General features: G+C 43.8%; 1 protein-coding gene across 4 annotated transcripts in view; it reads left to right on the top strand.

The window, feature by feature from the left end:
- Positions 1–18242, top strand: part of nt5c2a (5'-nucleotidase, cytosolic IIa) — a 65899-nt gene that overhangs the window by 16761 nt on the left and 30896 nt on the right. Inside the window, exon 2 of one of the 4 annotated variants that reach the window (XM_073027103.1) lies at positions 12577–12667. The exons of the other annotated variants lie outside the window; for them this stretch is intronic. The gene's annotated coding sequence lies outside the window, so the exon portion shown is untranslated. The remainder of the gene's footprint in view (positions 1–12576; positions 12668–18242) is intronic. 4 annotated transcript variants of the gene reach the window in all.

Here is an 18242-nt window from a genome sequence, read left to right as displayed (position 1 = left end):
AAGGCCTTCCCCCTAGGGTACTAAAGTGGATGACATTTCCACTTTGATGAAATGGGGAAGTCGTTGGATCAAGGTTTTGATCCCTGGGTTTGGCGGCAGTGGTCTGGAGAGTAGCAGAATTTGGGTCTTCAGTCTGTGCCCCAATGATGGGCAGTGGAGATTATGTCCAATTCATGGAATTAATGATGTGGGTAAACAGTTTAATTTACGTAAAATTACTTTCCTTCTATATGTCCTGGCCTTTTATTGCAATGTGGCTATATTGCTGGATACGGGCATGTGGGCTTTTAGCAGAGCGTGATTGTGTTGCAGAGTGGAGGCACACTGGGCTTGTATCGGACTGTGACGGGGCTACAGAGTACAGGCTCTCTGGGCTTGGACTGTGAGAGTGCTACAGAATACAGGAACACTGCACACGTATTGAAGTTTGCCCGTTATCAGGCAATCCAATCAGCCTGTGTGTGAACCACTTCAGCATGATTTAATGCAGCTGCAACTTTTCCCAGATGATTTGTGTTTAGGAATTGCAGCAGTGCTCTTTCCAAACCTTTTCCCAGCATTCTGGCAGTGCTGTTACCCCAGACTCTTCCCGGTATCCTGCTGTACAAACTGTGTAGCAGCAGCGGGGATTTCAGACACTTGAGTTTTTGGACTTAATGGAATGCAGGGGCCTCATTCTTGGCAACAGCAGAGGACACATTACAGGATGCTGGTCTGTGGAGATCTGTACTCCTTTGTATACTTTTGAAAATCGCTATAATTAGGCCGAGATTACATGATCTTATGGGTTTAATCGACCATTAGATCTTTAAAGATATGCATAGTAGGTTAAGGAAAATATAAAAATGTGTGCATTTCAAAAAAAACATTTTGTAAGTTTTTTATTCATTAATGTTATGTGGATGTCACAAGCAAGGTCAGCATTTATAACTCGTCCCTGGAGATACAAAAACAGCAGATGCTGATATCTGGAGCAACATCTATGGAGGGAGATGGACGGTGGACATTTCAGGTTGCTAACATTTTATTGTCGATCTCTCTCCATGGACGTTGCCTTGCCCACTGAGTTTCTCCAGCTTTTTGTATGTTGCTACAAACAATCACTAATTGCCTGTGAGAAAATGGTAAAGAACCACTTTCAAGAACAGTTGCTGCCCTTCTGAAGCTGCTGAGTTTAGACCTGATGAAAGTCTCAGCCCAAAACATCAAATGTTCACTCTTTTCTATAGATGCTGTCTGACCTGCTGAGTTCCTGCAGAATTGCTTTGAGTTTAGACTTTGCAAGTGTGGTGATAACTTTCCACCTAGTCTGCAACTTGGAAAGGGTCCTGCAAGTTGTGTTCCCTTGTGTCTGCTGACACGGTTTTTCTTAGTGCTGAGGGTTGGTGGTTTGGGAGGTGCTGCTGGAATAGCTGACATTTTGTGCATCCAGAGCCCAGCAGGAGTGAAGATGTAGGCAGGTTTCCTGGGATCTTGTTATGGTACTTGGGTCCTATTGGACCTGGACTCTCCTGCTGTTTCTTGAAAATGCTTAGGAACTTGTGAGTTAAAGGATGCCCTACTCTTGCAAGTATAGTATTTCGATGCTGGTTTGATTAGGTTTCCAGTTATCAGTCATTCGGAGATTGTTGATGAATTCTGTGAGGATAGTGCTGTCATTGGCAGCTACGTGTGTTTACTAATGTTAATTTCAGCTGTCTGTTTACCTCTGTTTATTGACCGTATTTTTCTGTATGTGGAAGTGGATTGCTTCATATGTGAGTTCCAAATAAATATGGTGGAATCGTTAAAAGAGCAGGCAGGACCTCACACTGAGTGAATGTTTGGGGAACTTGTGTATCACATTAGCAAGGACTGAGAATTATATACTGAACTGGACTACAGGAGTTTTTTTTTAGGGCAAGCTGTGAATAGTGGAGTGAATGCTTCAGTTAGTCATGGTGTATGGCAGTGATGTGAGTAAAGGGCCCAAGGGTAACGTTTCCATGCTCACTGACAATAAGCAGCTGTGTGGGAAAGTAAGTTGAAAGGAGGAAACAGAGTGTGTAGACAAAGTGAGAGAACGGCCAGAAACAAGTCAAACGGAACATAAGAACAAGCAGGTTGGACAAAGGAGTGTTAGTGGGTGTTGTTTATTTTAGTATTCTGAAGGCCTTTGACAAAATGCCACACATGAGGCCGCAAAACAAACTAGGAGTCCATGATGTTACAGGAAAGGTAGTAACATGGGTAGAAGATTGGCTGACTGGCTGGTGGCAAAGAGTGGAAATGTAGGCATCAGTATTGGGTACACAACTTTTCACAATGTATGTCAGTGATTCGGATGATGGAATTGACGGCTTCGTGGCCAAGTTTGTGGACGAAATGGAGCTAGGTAGAGGGGAAGGGAGTGCTGAGGAAGTTGATTGTCTGCAGAAGGACTTAGACAGATTGGGGAAATGGACAAAGAAGTGGCAGATGGAATATAATGTAGGGAAGTGCATGGTCATGAGCTTTGGCAGAAGGAATAAAGGTGTGGACTATTTTCTAAATAAGGAGAGAATTCAAAAATCAGAGGTGTAGCGAGACGGATTTGGGAGTTCTCGTGCAGGATTCCCTCGGGGTGATTGCCTGTAAGGAATGCAAATGCAGTGTTCGCATTCATTTCGAGAGTACTAGAATACAAAAGAAAGGATGTAATGCTTGGTCTTTAATAGGAATTGGTCAGACAGCACTTGGAGTATATAAGCAGCTTTGGGCAGCTTCATCTAAGAAAAAAATTTGTTGGCATTGGAGAGAGTCCAGAGAAGTTTCATGAGAATTATCCCAGGAATGAAAGGGTTAAGATATGAGGAGCATTTTTATGTACTTGCTGGAGTTTGGAAGAATGAAATAGGTTTCAATGAGATTCCCATCGAATATCTCATCGAGATTCTCATCCCATGGATAGTGGCTGTGAAGAGGATGTTTCCTATAGTAGGAGAAGTTTACGACCAAGAGAGCACATCCTCAGAATTGTGAGATGTCAATTAGAATAGAGATGAAAAGACACTTATTTAGCAGGAGGGTAAATAAATTCATTGGCACAGATGGCTGTGCAGGCCAAGTCATTGAGTATATTTAAAGCAGAGGTTCTTCATGAATTAGGAAGTCGAAGGTTACAGAGAAGAGGCAGGAGAATGGGCTTGAGAGGGATGATGGATCAATCATGAATGACTAATGGAGCAGACTCAATGGGCCAAATGGTCTAATTCTGCTCTTGTGTCTTGTAATATGGACAATGTGATGTAGAATGGAAAAGCAGAGTATTTTAACAGGAGAGAGAGGGGTACTGTGTTCTGCTTCCTTAAGGAAAACATAGGTGGGGGGGGGGGGTGAAGGAGAGTGACTTCTGAGATGATGTGTTTGTTCTGATGTGGAAAGTTGGGTAGGGTGTTCCCAGGGTTGCTGGTGTTGGTAGATTGTGATCTCATTGAACTGTAGTGTTCTGAAAGGGGTTTTTGAAGCTGTTTCCTCGAGCTGGGAGCACTGTCTCTGAATAAGGGCTTGGACAGCTGAGACTTATGGATCTGTGGATATTCAACTACTGAGAATATACAAGGCTAAAAATGATTGATTTTGGAACAGGGGTTTCTGTTGGATGGCGGTAAATTACTGTGCTTTCAGACCTTCGCACCTTGATGTGCAGATGACTCGTGAGCATGCCTCAAGTTTTGATCAGAACATTTTGGGTTTGTCCCACTCAAACACAAACTGCAGATGATACTTAAGTGCAGTAGTGACTGCACATTGCATTGTTTTCTGCATAAGATGTTAAGCTAAATGAGTCAGTCATTGTGGAATCTGCTAATCGGCTGTAACGTTACCCACATTACGATGCTAACTACATTTTTAAAAGGCATTGTTGACTTTTAGTGGTTTGAACATGCTGTGGTTGTGAGGTGAAACCGTGGTGGCTGTTTTGCTGACAACGAAGTTTGTAGCAGAGGTGATGGCTTTGCCAACTTTTGGAGGATTTTTTTCAGATGGCAGAGACCAGCTGGTTGGGTAACCTGGATCTCCAGCATAGTTTGTCAACAGGAAATTATTGTATCTGGCAGCCCTTAAGGTTGCGAAATAGACTGGAAACTGTCTACAGTGTCATTGTGTGTGTCATGTTCCTCTTTATAGACTCTCACAACTGAGTGTTTCTTGCAATGCTGCAGGCTCCTTTTCACCTTACAACAGCTTACGCTGAACTAATTATATTTTCTGGATTGAAGCATTAATTAACTTGTGCAGCTCAGTAGGAATCCCCCCTTCACTTCTCTAGACAAAGCTGTTGTGTGTAGTTCAGTTTGTTCAGATATTCCACTTCTGTCTTTCGCCTTGCTTCCACACAGGCTTGTTGTCTCTCCCCAAGTGCCTGTTGGCATTATTCTTATGTGGGCCTGCAGTGAGTGAGTGTTGACAGCATACTTGATTCCAGACTTCATCTTAATCAGTTCCACACCAGCTTTTTTCTTTCACTGTTCTGAGGTGATCATTGGGTATTGATCTGCTGGAGTCTGAGCGATATACTGTATCTCGTCCTGCCCTTGATACAAGGTCTCCAAGTTTGATTCTAATACTTTGGTGCTATTCACCAGAGGTCAGCCAAATCAGATAGAGCTGGAGCCTGATGGCTGCATGGTTCATGTAATTTACTGGAAGCCTACACTGTGCACTGATCCATGGGAAGGGGTTCGAGATAACAGCCTGGCCCAGAGCTCTGCATAATTTCTACCTAACCTTGTTCTGAGAGACTGTGAAAAGTTCTCTGCCTTTCATTTCTGGTTAGGCCACATCTCAGAGCATTATGTACTGTATGTTCTGGTTTCTGTTGTACAAAAATAGTTGTAGGCGTAGAAGAACATTCCTCTTGTTGGTAGTCCCTTGCTGTTAAGGATGAACACCACAGTAATTTTGTGAGTTCCAAAGTGGTAGATGAGGGTAATGTGGGAGTTGCAGATTCCACAGATGAGGCAGCTAGTGACTGGTAGAGGGGTAGGGGTAATGTCTGAAGTGGTCTGCTTGTTTACCTGCTTACACAGCATTTTAGTGTGCTACTGACCCAGGGTCTTGTCTCTAAATATGACCCCAAAGCTCTTTCTCCACTTTGAGTGGGCATGGACCAGAGATTCCCAGGCATCAGCATGGATGCTGCATTTCTTCACAGAGGCTTTATGAACATCCTTGAATGTTTTCTGCTGTCTGCACAAATCATTTGGCCTAGGAGAGGCTTGCTTATTCTTCCAATGAAATTGGAGGAGTTTGTAGAGATGACTTTCATGTGTCTTGGGGTGCCTGCCTTAGATAGCTCAGAGCCTCTTAAGCACACCAGGGTGGGAGTTTTGTGCCATGTTTGAGGTCATAATCTCAACTAAATAAATAGTTGTAGATGTAGAAGAACATTCTTTCCCTTGAGAGTTCCTTGCCATTGAGAATGAACACTTCCAGTTCAGTAAGGTGGTGCTGGAGTTCTACATAGAACAGTATAGCCCAATCCATCACAGGAAAAGCCTTCCCCACCGTTGACACATTTCCATGAAGTGCTGACACAAGAAAGCAGCTTCCATCATCAAGGACTTCCACCATCCAGGCCATGTTTTCTTCTCATTAGGAGTCTAAGGTCCCACACCACCAAGTCTGAAGAGTTATTACTCTTCAGCCATTGGGCTCCTGAACCGGCTTCACTCACCTCAACACTGAACTGATTCCATAACCTATTGTCTCACCTTCAAGGACTCTACATGTGTTCTCAGTATCATTTACTTACCTATCTATCTGCCTATTTATTATTGTTATTTTTGTGGTATTTGCACAATTTGCTGTCTTTTTGTACATTGGTTATTTGTCATATTTGGTTTATCTGTTAATTCTATGGTGTTACTTGTATTTACTGTGAATGCCTGCAAAAAAGAGTCGCAGTATTAATGGTGACGTGTATATGCTTTGATAACAAATTAACTTTGAACTTTTAGTACCTTTTCCTCAATTGACCAAAGACTGTGCTGGGGTATGCTATGTAACAATGCAGCACAGTACAGGCCGTTTAGTCCACAATGTTGTGCTGACCCTTTTAAACAGCTCTAAGATAAAACTAACCCCTCCTACCGACCTATGCCTCCATTTTTCTATCATCCATGTGCCTATCAAAGAGTTTCTTAAATGTCCCTAATGTATCTGCCTCTGTCATCACCACTGGCAGCGCATTCCACATACTAACCACATTGTTTTTTAAAAAAAAATCTACCTCTGACATCCCTTTATACTTTCCTCCAGTCATCTTAATTATTCCCTTCAGTATCAGCCATTTTGTGCTGACAGACTATCCACTCGATTTATGCTTTTAATCATGTACACCTGTCAAGTCACCTGTCATCATCCTCCTCTCCACTGAAGGTGATAGTAAATTCCTTTACCAATGTCAGCCTTCGTCGAGAGCACTCCCAGTGATATGGGAACTGGACCTTGTTTTCCAGGACCTTGCCTATATTTAGATATTTACAGAATGTTGGCTGTGATGGCAAGGCCATTAATAGTCTTTCACTCATTGCTTTCAAAGAAAGTGCTGGAAGCTACTGCTGTTGGGGTGGAATACTTATTTCCACATTTGTGTTAGATAGCATGTTCCTGGAGATTGACGGAAAGACAAATATTTCCATGTTGGAATATTATGTGATTTGATTATCATGTACCTGTGCCATTGTCCTTTAGCTGTATTGTATTGTTAGGGTGGCAATAGTAACGGTGGTGAGTGGCATGTGTTCTTGTGGGCTGCTGTGTCCTGGGTATTGTTAGTGTTGCACCAACCCAAGCACATAAAGACTTCTTTGTTTTTATTTTGATTTGTGCTTTGTAGATGGTTGAAAACTGAAGGTATCAAGCCTGAGTTAAGGTATCAAGCCTGAGTTATCTGGTGCAGGCTATCCAGCCTCTCACTCTCTTTTGTTTCCATGGTACTTAACGTTTATGGTCAACAGTGACAATGATGGGGAGTTTGATGATGCCATATGCCATTGATTGTCAACTAGTAGTTTATTAGACCATTTCTTGAAGGCGATTGTTGAGTGTGTCTGTGATGTTATGTACCAGTATTAATCTGCACTTTAATGTTGTCTTGTGTGGCTTTATTACCTGAATATAGAATTGACACTGCCCTGAGTATGTCCTGATGGGGTTGTGATGGTTCCCCTGAATTAACTACTATGGTCACCTTCCAGTGTGTGGGCTGTGACTCCACCACTGACACCTTTAACTTCTGTCCAACAAGTTCGTGTTTATTGTGGTCATAGATGCTTTTTACAACATAGTACATTACAAAAATGATCAGCACAAGTTAGGATAAACTTAAATGAACATAACTTTACACTAGTACGTGCACAAAAATACACAGCAAAATAAATAACACTTGGATGAGAGGAAATTTTTAAAAAAATAGCCTGAGGTAATGTAGGGATTTTCAGGTCAGTTCAAGAACCTGAAAGTAGTGAAGAAGAAGCAGTTGTTGAATCTTGAGTTGTGGGTCTTCAGGCTCCTCTACCTTCTGTCTGAGAAGTGGGCAAAGCCTGATGGTAGGGATTCTTGTTGATAGATGCTGCCTTCCTAAATGGGGAGAGCCGTACCCATGATGGAACTGGCTGTGTTATTATGCACTGTAATACTTCCCCATACATTACAGCCTGTGATGCAACCACTTAAATATTTTCCACTGTATCTGTAGAAGTTTGTCAGTGTCTTAAACTTCTAAGACAACAGAAACACTGGCATGCTTTCTTCATGTGGTGCCCCAGGATAGGTCCTTGGATGTTGGCTCACCCTTACCACAGCAGACTTTTCAGTGAGGGCTGGTGAATATTTGCCTCATTTTCCTTCCCTAAAGTTCACGATCAGTTTCTTGGTCTTGCTAACATTAAGGCATGGTTGTTCTTTGGATGCCACTCAACCACCTATACTACAGTAACCTACCCAGTCCATCTCACTCCTCTACGCCTCCTTTTCATCACCTGTGACCCCGCCATTACCAGTGGTGTCATAGGTGGCACTGGAGCTATGCTTATAGGTATAGAGAGAGTAGATGAGAGAGGTTTAATGTCAAGAGCTGTCCTTCTTGTGATTTTAAAGTCTTGGTACTGATATATCCTGGTGAATAATTTGATAACGGCTTCTTTCACTATATTGATTGGAAGTGGACTGTATAGTCATTAGCTAGATTAGATGTCCTCTTTTCTATGCTCATGGCATATTTTCTATATTGTTAAATAAACGCCTTTGTAATCAGTGTTTTGGAACAACTTGGATACAGGTGGTATTAAGGTTAAGAATTGTTCTAGGGTGGTAAGCATTGTATCTTTGTCCCCAAAGCTAATATATTGCCTGTAAGGTGTAGTTCTGTGATTGATTCTGTGAGAATGGCTTGTAAGGTTGTTTCTTGATTCACCTTTGGTTTGGCTCTTCAAATTGGGACAGAAGTTTGTGAGGAGTCTTTAAATCAAATACTTGTGCCTAGATGTGTGTTGGCTAGTCCAGCTGTATTCCTGTTTGGCTTGATGTGCTGTTGAAGGAGACGAGCTTTGCTGTGAGTCTAAAGCAAAGAACTTAGGAGCAGGAGTAGGCCACTTGGCCCCTCAAGCCTGCCTCATCATCAGTACGATCATGGCTGTACAACACCAGCCTCATCTCCTTGATCTTTCTTTCAAATGCTTATCTATCTCCATCACCCTCTGGTAGAGAATTTGGAGATTCACAACCCTCTGAGAGAAAAGGTTTCTATGCACCTAATTTTTTTTTTAATGGCTGGCCCCATAATCTGTAGTCCTGTTTCTTTGTTGATCTTGAATCACATCAACTTAGTCAGAGAAGGGAGGCAGGTTTCCTTCTGGAAAGGACATTATTAAACTGATAGGATGTCTCTTCAATGGGAACCAAAGACGAGCCCACATTCTCACATTTTTACCCCATCAGGCTCTGCACCAAATGCGTCCTCCACCATTTCCTGCAGCTTTAATGGGACTCTACTACGATTCACGTCATCTCTCTCCCTGCCTTTCTCCTTTCCACAGGGACTGCTCACTCTGGGCCTCCCTGGTCCATTCGTACCTTTACACCACCTCTTCCTGTCCATGGGTACTTTCCCCTGCAAATAAAGGAGGTATAACTGCTGTCCTTCCTCTCCACTCTCACTGCCATCCAGGTACCTTCTGGGATGGCTTAGAGGTTCATCTGCACTTCCAGCTTTTCCTTTTCTCCACAGATCCTGTTTGGCCTGCTGAATTCTGCTCGTGTTCTGTCTGTTCCAGAATTTGATGGTCATCCTTGCTGATAATATTATTTTAAATTCCAGGTTCTTGGTTAAGTGGAGTTCTCCAGTACCCATGGTGCAATTTAAACTTGTCTCTTGATCATTAGTCTAGGTCTCTGCCTGGTTCTTCAGTGTTGCTATAATACTACGAACATTCCCATTGGGAAATAATTCAAACTGGGTTATTTTCTCTAGAAATGATAAGACAATATGGGCTCTCAGAAATCTCTATTGCACAAGGGTTATAAGTAAAAGTAATCTCTCATGTGTCCACTGGGGAGTTCTGCAGAAATGTCTGAGTGGGGAGAATGTGACATTTCCACAGGGAGGGTTTGAAACTGCAGGAGAGTGTGATCAGGAAAGAAATATATGGGTATAATGGTGCTGCGTGGAGGCTCGTGTGGACAAGAAAGACTCAGTGGCCCAGCAGGTAGGGCCGCTGCCTCACAACGCCAGACATCCAGGTTCAGTCCTGACCATGCTGTCCACTCTGTGGGTTTTCCCAGTGTTCTGGCTTTCTTCCCCATCCCAAAGACAGGCAGATTGGTGTTTAAACAGTTTGGTAGAATCTGGGAGAGATTATCGACATGTGGCAAGAGTAAGGAAGGTGATTAATGTCAATAGTTGGTACAGAATCAGTGGGCTGAATGGCCTGTTTCCATGCTCTTGTAGTCAAGCATGGAGCATGTCCTTTCTTTGTCACACTTTAACATTTCTCTGTTGCCTCCTTTGTTCAATCATTCCCCCTCTCTTATAACTGGGTAGGTATTGAAGGTTGTGTGCAGGGCAGTTCCCCTCAGAATCTTCCCTAACAGGCTGTTCTTAGTGTGTGAGCAAGGCTGACCTTTGGCAAACAATATCCCATTTCCATTCTTCTTCTGTGCTCCTTGATATTGATTGTGTAGGAGCGCTTTCTCCTCCACTCTGGGTGTTGCTGAGGACAGACTGCCCTCAGCTGAGTGAACAGAACAGAGTGTGGTCTGAGTATGGTTACCTGAACTCCTTCTTTTCCACTCAACTCCCATCTGAAGAGATTAGAACTTGGTCTCACTGCTGCAGGAAGGGCAGGGGTCTTTTATAGTGACCTGACTAGTCTTCCTCACTCAGCCATTGTCCCGAAACACACATCTCTGTTTATCCAATAGAGTGATAGAATACAGAAATAGGCCCTTCAGCCCACCGTCCCCATGCTAACCATTAAGCAACATCAATGTTAATCTCATTTCTCTGCATTTGGCCTAATGCTGCTCTTGTATCTTATGGTCTTGTATGCTGTGTAGACTTCTGTGCATTAGCATTTTATGTGCTTGTTGGTAATTTGTTCAATATTCTTCTGTGTCTTCAGGCAATACTTCTAATTCCACCTACCCTTTAGTTGGAACAAATTTTTCCTTAGATTCCCTCTAAACCTCTCACTCCTTACCCTCAACCTGTACTCTGCGGTTTTAGACACCTTTGCTATAGGGTGAATTCTTTCTGTCTACCTCTCTCCTACTGTAATTTTGAAAAGCTCGATCAGGTCTCAGCTCAGCCTCTGCCACCCTGAGGAGAAACAAATCCAGCCTCTCCTAACTGAAAGACTCCTGTTGAATCCTCTGCACCCTCCCCAGAGCAGTCATGTCCATTTTATGGTGTGATGACCTCAGCTGTACACAGTGCTGCTGCTGTGTAACATAATTTTTGTTCTTGCACGCTGGTTGCCTTGTGTGTTGGAGGCCAGCATCCCATATGCTTCCTTCACCAAATCTGCCTGTGCTGCTGTCTTCAGCACTTGGATATGAAGTCCTATGGTCTGCTTTCCACTAAAGAGAGTAGTGCAAGGCACAAGAAAGTGACAGGGAAATAAACGTCAGCCTGCCAGCGAAGCAGAAAAGAACGAATTATTCATAGAAAGTTAGAATGGAACTGGGTCACTGCCATGTCTCTGGTCCTTGGCCCACTGTGAGGCACAATCTGTGGAGGTCGAAGGAAGGAGCAGTCGGGCAGTGTGGTGATCAGCCTGCACTCAATGAGACTGACCAGTCGTCTCAGATGTTGGCAGTGGTTTTATTCTACCACAGAGCTATTCTTATGTGAAATATATAAATGACAGGCTGTCAGAGCTCCAGTGAGATTGAGGGTGAAAGGGTGTCATGTCAGATGAATTAAGCGTTGCAATTGAAGGTGATGTGTTTTGGCCTAGTTTGGAGAAGCAGTTAAGTTAAAACAGGAGACCATGTTTGAGCTCCTGGTTTCTGTATGCAGATGGTGGGCGGGAATGTGAAATAGTTCCCAGGCAGCAAGTACGATAAGGAAGCTTTGATTACAAGAGGGGAAGACTCAAATGTGGACAGCAGTTGGAAGGTGGGTTTAAGCTAGAAAGTGATTGTCTGTGTGCCTGACTTTAGCGTTTAGTTTCTGGACTGGTTGTCACTGAATTTTTGTCGGGTGAAGAAACTTTTATCATCCTTTGGCAAAGGGATGTGAACATTTAGAAGAATGAGGGGGATCTTGTTGAGATCTATGAAATACTGAAAAGTGTGGATATGGAAAGGATGTTTCCAGTAGTGTTGGGAGGGTCCTAGGACCAGAGGGCACAGCCTCAGAACAGGATGTCCCTTTAGAACAGACAGAGGAGGAATTTCTTTGTGAATCTGTGGAATTCATTGCCACAGACAGCAGTGAGGGACAAGTCATTGGGTATATCTAAAGCAAGGGTTGATAGGTTCTTGATTAATTAGGATGTCAAAGGTTACAGGGAGAAGGCATGAGAATGAGGTTGGGAGGGATAATAAATCAGCCATAATGGAATGGCAAAGCAGACTCGATGGGCTGAATGGCCTAATTCTGCTCCTATATCTTAATCTTATGGACTTATTTGAATCCATAAGGTATGTTGATATATAATGCCATTAGATGGGAAGGTTGCTGTGGCAAAGGTGCTATTCTTCATTGTGGGACTTTGGGAAGCAGTGGCACCATTGTGATAGGATTACTGGTGCTATGTTCTGGGATTTGGAGTGGATTAGGAGTAGCAGCAATGGCGTCGTGGAGCGACTGATGCTACATGAAGTGAACTTGTGAAACTAGGTAGTGAAAGTCTGGGTGGTAGTTGAGTGAGGCCACTGACATTGAGGAGCACAATGCATTGAGGACTGACTCACCAGCTGACCAGAGCGTTGAGTCTCAGCAACAATTCTGAAACCAGAGTACAAGTGAAATAGATGCTGGCTTCACACCACTATGATTGCGGCTTCGTGGAAGGGGACCAACACTTTATCTGTTTCACCCCACAGCTAGCGTACTTCCTGTTGGCTGAGGAAGGAGAGTTGCTGTCGCTCTCGAGGAGGAGTTTGCGGCCTCTCGTCCCCCTCCCAGCTGGAGGAGGTAAGATGGAGGGGAACTGCGTAACTGGGCGAAACGAGAGCGATTCTTATGGGAAACAGGAGATAAACAATGGATTCTGCAGCAGAAGGTAAACCAGGCCCTACCTCTGGGCAAGGTGGAGTGTTGGCTCTGCCTGGCTCAGAGGGATCAAGGTTGGCCATTCTCAGCTGCACAGTTAGGAAATGACCAGTGACACAGACCAAGTGATGCATTTTCTGTCAGTTATTTTAAAAAAACTACACATTCCTGCTTGATGGCCTTCCATTCCAGGGAAGCCCGCTGTGAAATTGGTGAGAATTCTCTGTCTTGTAGGAGCTACGCTTTCTGGCATCGAGAACCACTCAGGAGGGAGTGTTGTGGATATTTAATGGCATCTACTGTGCCGCCACAGTGTGGTCCCAGTCAGTGAACTTTCCTTTCCACCTGGGGCAACTTTCCTTCTCTGGTCCGCCCTCTGCTGAGGAAGCTGCCTGCAGCAGGTGGCTGCCCTTTAATGTCCTCACTTGAGGACTTTACATGATGGAGCTGAAAGTACGGATTAAAAAAATTGCTCAACCCTTAAAACTGAGGCATGTGCTGAGTGTTGGGTTATGGTGTGTGGATTTGCAGTTTCATATCTACTAGGCACAAAATTAGCAGAAGTTTAAACCCCCCCTAGAATCAGGAACACATGAGTGGATGGCATGGCTGTGTTGCTGGATAGAAGAGTGTTCAAAGCTGTGTGGATGCTCTGACAGCTTTTGTTATGTTGTTGAATGTCACCATGTCCTGGGTTGTGGTGCATGAGGGAATGAACCATGCATTTGTGTTTCTGCACCCAGTGCTGTTTTCACCTGTGTTAAACTGAGAATATGTTCTTACTTCAGTTAATCTTCCAGCTGCCATTAGACACAAGGGCTTCTATACTCTGGAAGTTGTGTAATGAGCTGACTCTCACTTATTTGCTGAATACAGTTGCAGTTAACATTGTAGCGGTTTCTCCTTCAGCACAACATGTCAATACACAGAAGGGTGGGTAAATACTTTATAATTTGGAATGTCACTAATGTGACATCAGAATTGCAAAGGGATATTGAGGTAAGGCCAGTAAGCTGCTGGGTCCTGGCTTTTGCTTACTATGGACACAGCAGAGGAACCTCTCACTGGGGAAGTTTGTGCTAGGAGGAGGTTAAACCAGAGAGAAGGGTGGAAGGTGAGAGGAGTTCATTAAACTTGTAAAGATGGGATGGTGACATGCCATGGAATCTTTTAAGGCAATGTAGAAAAAGTCTCTGATTAACTCCCCAATTACTAAATTTGAGCCCTACAGAAGGGCTGAAGGTATGGGGCTAGTTATTTAGGGAAAAGGGTGGGTAAGAGGGTGTTCTGGGCAATTGTTTGAGTGTTCACAATCCTCATAACATCAGTTGAACTTTTCTTGGGAGGTGTTGGCACAAGTTCCAGAATTGAGACATGGGTGGATTGGGGGGAGAAAAAAGCAAAATTAACTACCTGTATGGAAGTATGGGTTTGTAAATTAATGCAGGAGATGTTGGTGCAGTTTGGGCAAGTAGGCACCCCAAGAGAGGGAGGTGGGGTGGTAACCGAGATGTATGCAGTTATAGTGCTGCAGGGTGTCCTATCCTGCAGCCAGAGATCACAGGCAGTGCACACTCTGCACAAGGAAGTTCATTGGAATCCTTTCTCTGGCTTTGGCGTCCTCTGGCTGCGTTGGGCAGCTGTGTGTATTGCTGTCTCTACAAACAGCTGCTTTTTAACCTCCCAACCTTCGGCTCCTGAGCATCCCACTCATCAGTGAGCGGCAGAGGTCTGCAGGAGAACAGGGGCTGGAGGGAACTGCTGGCTCCCGCCCTCACTGTTGATTCAGGCAAGGGCTCTGGGAAAAGTGGTTGCACTGTTTTGTTACACTTATGAAGACCTGTTGGGTGGGGCACTGGGGAGGTTTGGAGCTCTTGGGCTGCTTGGTTGTTTATTCATTGTGCATCTTTGGTGACAATGATAAAGCTGGGATCTCTAAAGAGTGACAGATTAGAGTTATGCAGCTCAGAACTAGGCCCTTTGTCCCATCATGTCTCTGCTGACCATCAAGTACCTATCTACATTAATCTCATTTACCATGACTTTGCCCATAACCTTCAATGTCTTAGCAATTCAACTGCTCATTCAGATACTACTATAATGTGAGAGTACCTGCCTCCACTGCCTTCTCAGGCAGTTTGTTCCAGATCTTCTGAAACCTCTTACACCTCACCTTTAACCTCTGCCCTCTGCTTTTGCCCATCTCCTTCATGGGCGAACTTTCTCACAGTTCATCCTCTATGCTCCTCATACTTTAGTATATTTCTGTCAGTCTACCCATAGCCAACTCAGCTCCAAGGAAAACCAACCCAGCATATCCAGTCTCTGCTCAGAACTGAAACACTCCATTCCTGTCATCATCCTGGTGGGTGAATCTCCTCTGTTCCCTCCCGAATGCAATCACATCTTTTCTATAGTGTGACAATCAGAGCTATACGCACTTCTCCAGCTGCAGATTGGCAACAATTTTTCCTCCACAATTGCTGTCAGTGCAGGTACACCACAAGGCTGTGTGCTTATTCCCCATTTCATTCGCTTGGTGTCCATGACTAAGTACAGCTCCAATGCCATATTTCAGTTTGCTGATGACACCTTTGTTAGCTGAATCAAAGGTGGTGACGAATCAGCATATTGGAAAACAATTGAAAATCCAGCTGAGCGATGTCATAACCACAACCACTCACCCAATGTCAGCAAGACCAAGAAGCTAATTATTGACTAAAAGAGGAAACCATAGGTCCATGAACCAGACCTTATCAGGGGACTGGAAGTGGAGTGGGCCCGGAACTTTAAATTCTTGGCCATTATCGTATCACAGGATCTGTCCTGGAATGAGGAAGTAATTACAAAGAAGGCACAACGGTGCTTCTATTTTCTTAAAAAATTGTGCAGATTTGGCATGTCATCTAGAACTTTGACAAATTTCTATAGATGCACAGTGGCGAATAGCCTGTCACAGTCTGGTATGGAAACAACAGATGTCCAAGAATGGAAAGGCCTTCAAAAGTGGTGGATAGAGCAGAGTCCACCACCCAGGAAAAGCCCTTCCCACCATTGACCATATCTACAAGAAAGCAGCATTCATTATCAAGGACCCCCACTATCCAGGCCATGCTGTCTTCTCTCTTCTGCCATCGAGAAGGAGGTACAGGAGCCTGAGGTCCTGCATCACCAGGTTCAGGAACAGTTATTACCTTTCAACCATCAGGCTCTTGAACCAGTGTGGATAGCTTCACTCCACCTCAACTCTGAACTGATTCCACAACTTATGGACTCCCTTTCAAGGACTCTACAACTCATGATCTCAGTATTATTTATTTTATTTATTATTATTGTTTTTAGCACAATTTGTTTCCTTTTGCACATTGGATGTTCATCAGTCTTTTTATGTAGTTTTTCATTAATTCTATTGGTGGTCTTCGTTCTATTGAATGCCTACAAGAAAATGAATCTCAGGGTAGGATATGGTGACATATACATACTTTGGTAATAAATTTACTTTGAACTTTAAAGTAGGTTAAGAAGTTTCCACAATATTGTGGGTGAGGGGTCTGTACTGTTCTATGTTGTATATTACCTTTTGGACCTCTCTCCCATGTTTGCCCTTTAGAAAGGCTTTACAGAAGTCCATGTAGGCTGCATTGACTTTGTCAATATATTTTGTTACTTCTTCAGATAGCATAAGACCATAAGGTGTAAGAACAACATAAGGCAGTTTGATTCTGCTCCGCCATTTCATCATGGCTGATCCATATTCCCTTTCGGCCCCATTTCCTGCCTTCTCCCTGTATCCTTTCAAACCCTGACTAATCAAGAATCTATCAACCTCTGCCTTAAAGGTTACCTAATAACTTGTCTTCCACAGCCATCTGTGTCAACAAATTCCATGGATTCAGAACTCTGGATAAAAGATCCATCAACAAAGCCCTGCTGACAATTTCTGATCAGTCCCTCCTTTTCCAAATGTAGATTGAGCTGTGGGTGTTTGTTGTGCTTTTCCGGCAGCAGTACAGCTCCTTCCTGGAGATGGTTGGGCAAGGTGGGTGATTGAAGAGGTGTGCATAAAGCTACTGGCAGCCACAGAATTGGAATTAGTTTATTATTGTCACGTGTACCAAGATACAATGTAAAGCTCATCTTTCATGCTGTTCACACAGATCAAATCTGTACAACAGTGCATTGAGATACAGCAGGAGGTAACAAGACAGAATTTAGATCTAAAAGATTAGAACAATTATTATAGATGTAATGAGTGCTTAGCAGGGAACAGCTTACAGAAAGTCACACCCACTAACACCATCCTTTCTGGCCAATGTGTTTCTGTGCTGCCTGATGTGTCTGAATGTTCATGTCTGGCCTTCCTTATCGTGGTCCCCCTTGTCCTGGTCCTTTGAATGATGAGCTGTAGATGTGCATGTTCATTGGGAGGGCTGGATTAGTTTCATGTGACTGTCACTGCTTCTTGTGGCTGTTGTGTGATCAGAAGCCAAGGTTATGGTGTGAAGCCTGTTTGCTGTTCCTATCCAAGTTCACATGTGGACACGGGATCTCTGAAGCATCAGAGGGTGAATGGTCCAGCCAAAGTACATCTGGGATGAAAGCTAATGAAAATTGTGCATGTTTTCGAGGGAAGGATGAGGGAATTTGCAGGGAAGTTGTGGAGCTTTCAGAGACTCCTCATCCAAATTTTATAGATATGGCACCTTCTGCTGCCATTATGTAGTGGCAGAATGTGCCACACCTTTAGCTGTTGGCACTCTATTCACAGCCAACTATCTCTGGTCGATAAACAGATGAGTTACACCGGGCTCTCGACCCCTGTAACATTCCGCATTCTGCTAGAGTATATCGCCGACTTCTAAATCTGAGACAAAACTTGGTGCTTTGGTGTTGTGCAGAATGGATTATCAGTTTCTGAAAATGTGCCTCAGCATAAAGAATGAAGCAGCTGTTCATGGGAGAGCAGAGAGCTTAACAAGCTCTGCATGCTGACCATTCCAGACGTAGTCTGCTACCTGTGTACCCTAACATTCTCACCAACAGTGTACGGTTCAAGCTGGTGTTGGCATCTCCCTGAGGGTGGGCAGTATTGGCATGGACCACACCTTGGCATTTGCACGTCCCACCTCTTGCCTGGCACCAAGAATGCTCATATTTGCATAATTTACCCTCACTGCCAATACCAGTTGTCCCTATATTTGCACGTTTCCCCTGCACCGTGTGCTGAGATATTTGCACGCTTCTCTCAGTGCCGAATGTCCAGGAATTTGCATGCTTCCCCTGGGTCCTGGTTTCAACACTTTCCTTACTGCTGAGTGTGCTGGGGTTTCCATGCTTTCCATAGGCCAGGATTTACACACTTGCCTGCAAAGTGGGTGCTGGGGTTTGTAAATTCCTGAGCCTGCTGTCCCTTCAGTGAAAAGCTTTGAATTGTTTTGCTGATCAGCCTGTTGCATTATTTAATGTCATTAAGTTTGTACAGGATGAGAATGAGCAT

Source organism: Hemitrygon akajei, chromosome 23 (assembly GCF_048418815.1).
Source record: "Hemitrygon akajei chromosome 23, sHemAka1.3, whole genome shotgun sequence".
NCBI lineage: Eukaryota > Metazoa > Chordata > Chondrichthyes > Myliobatiformes > Dasyatidae > Hemitrygon > Hemitrygon akajei.
Note: the sequence above shows the minus strand (reverse complement) of the source record. Positions and strands in the feature narration are given on the sequence as shown.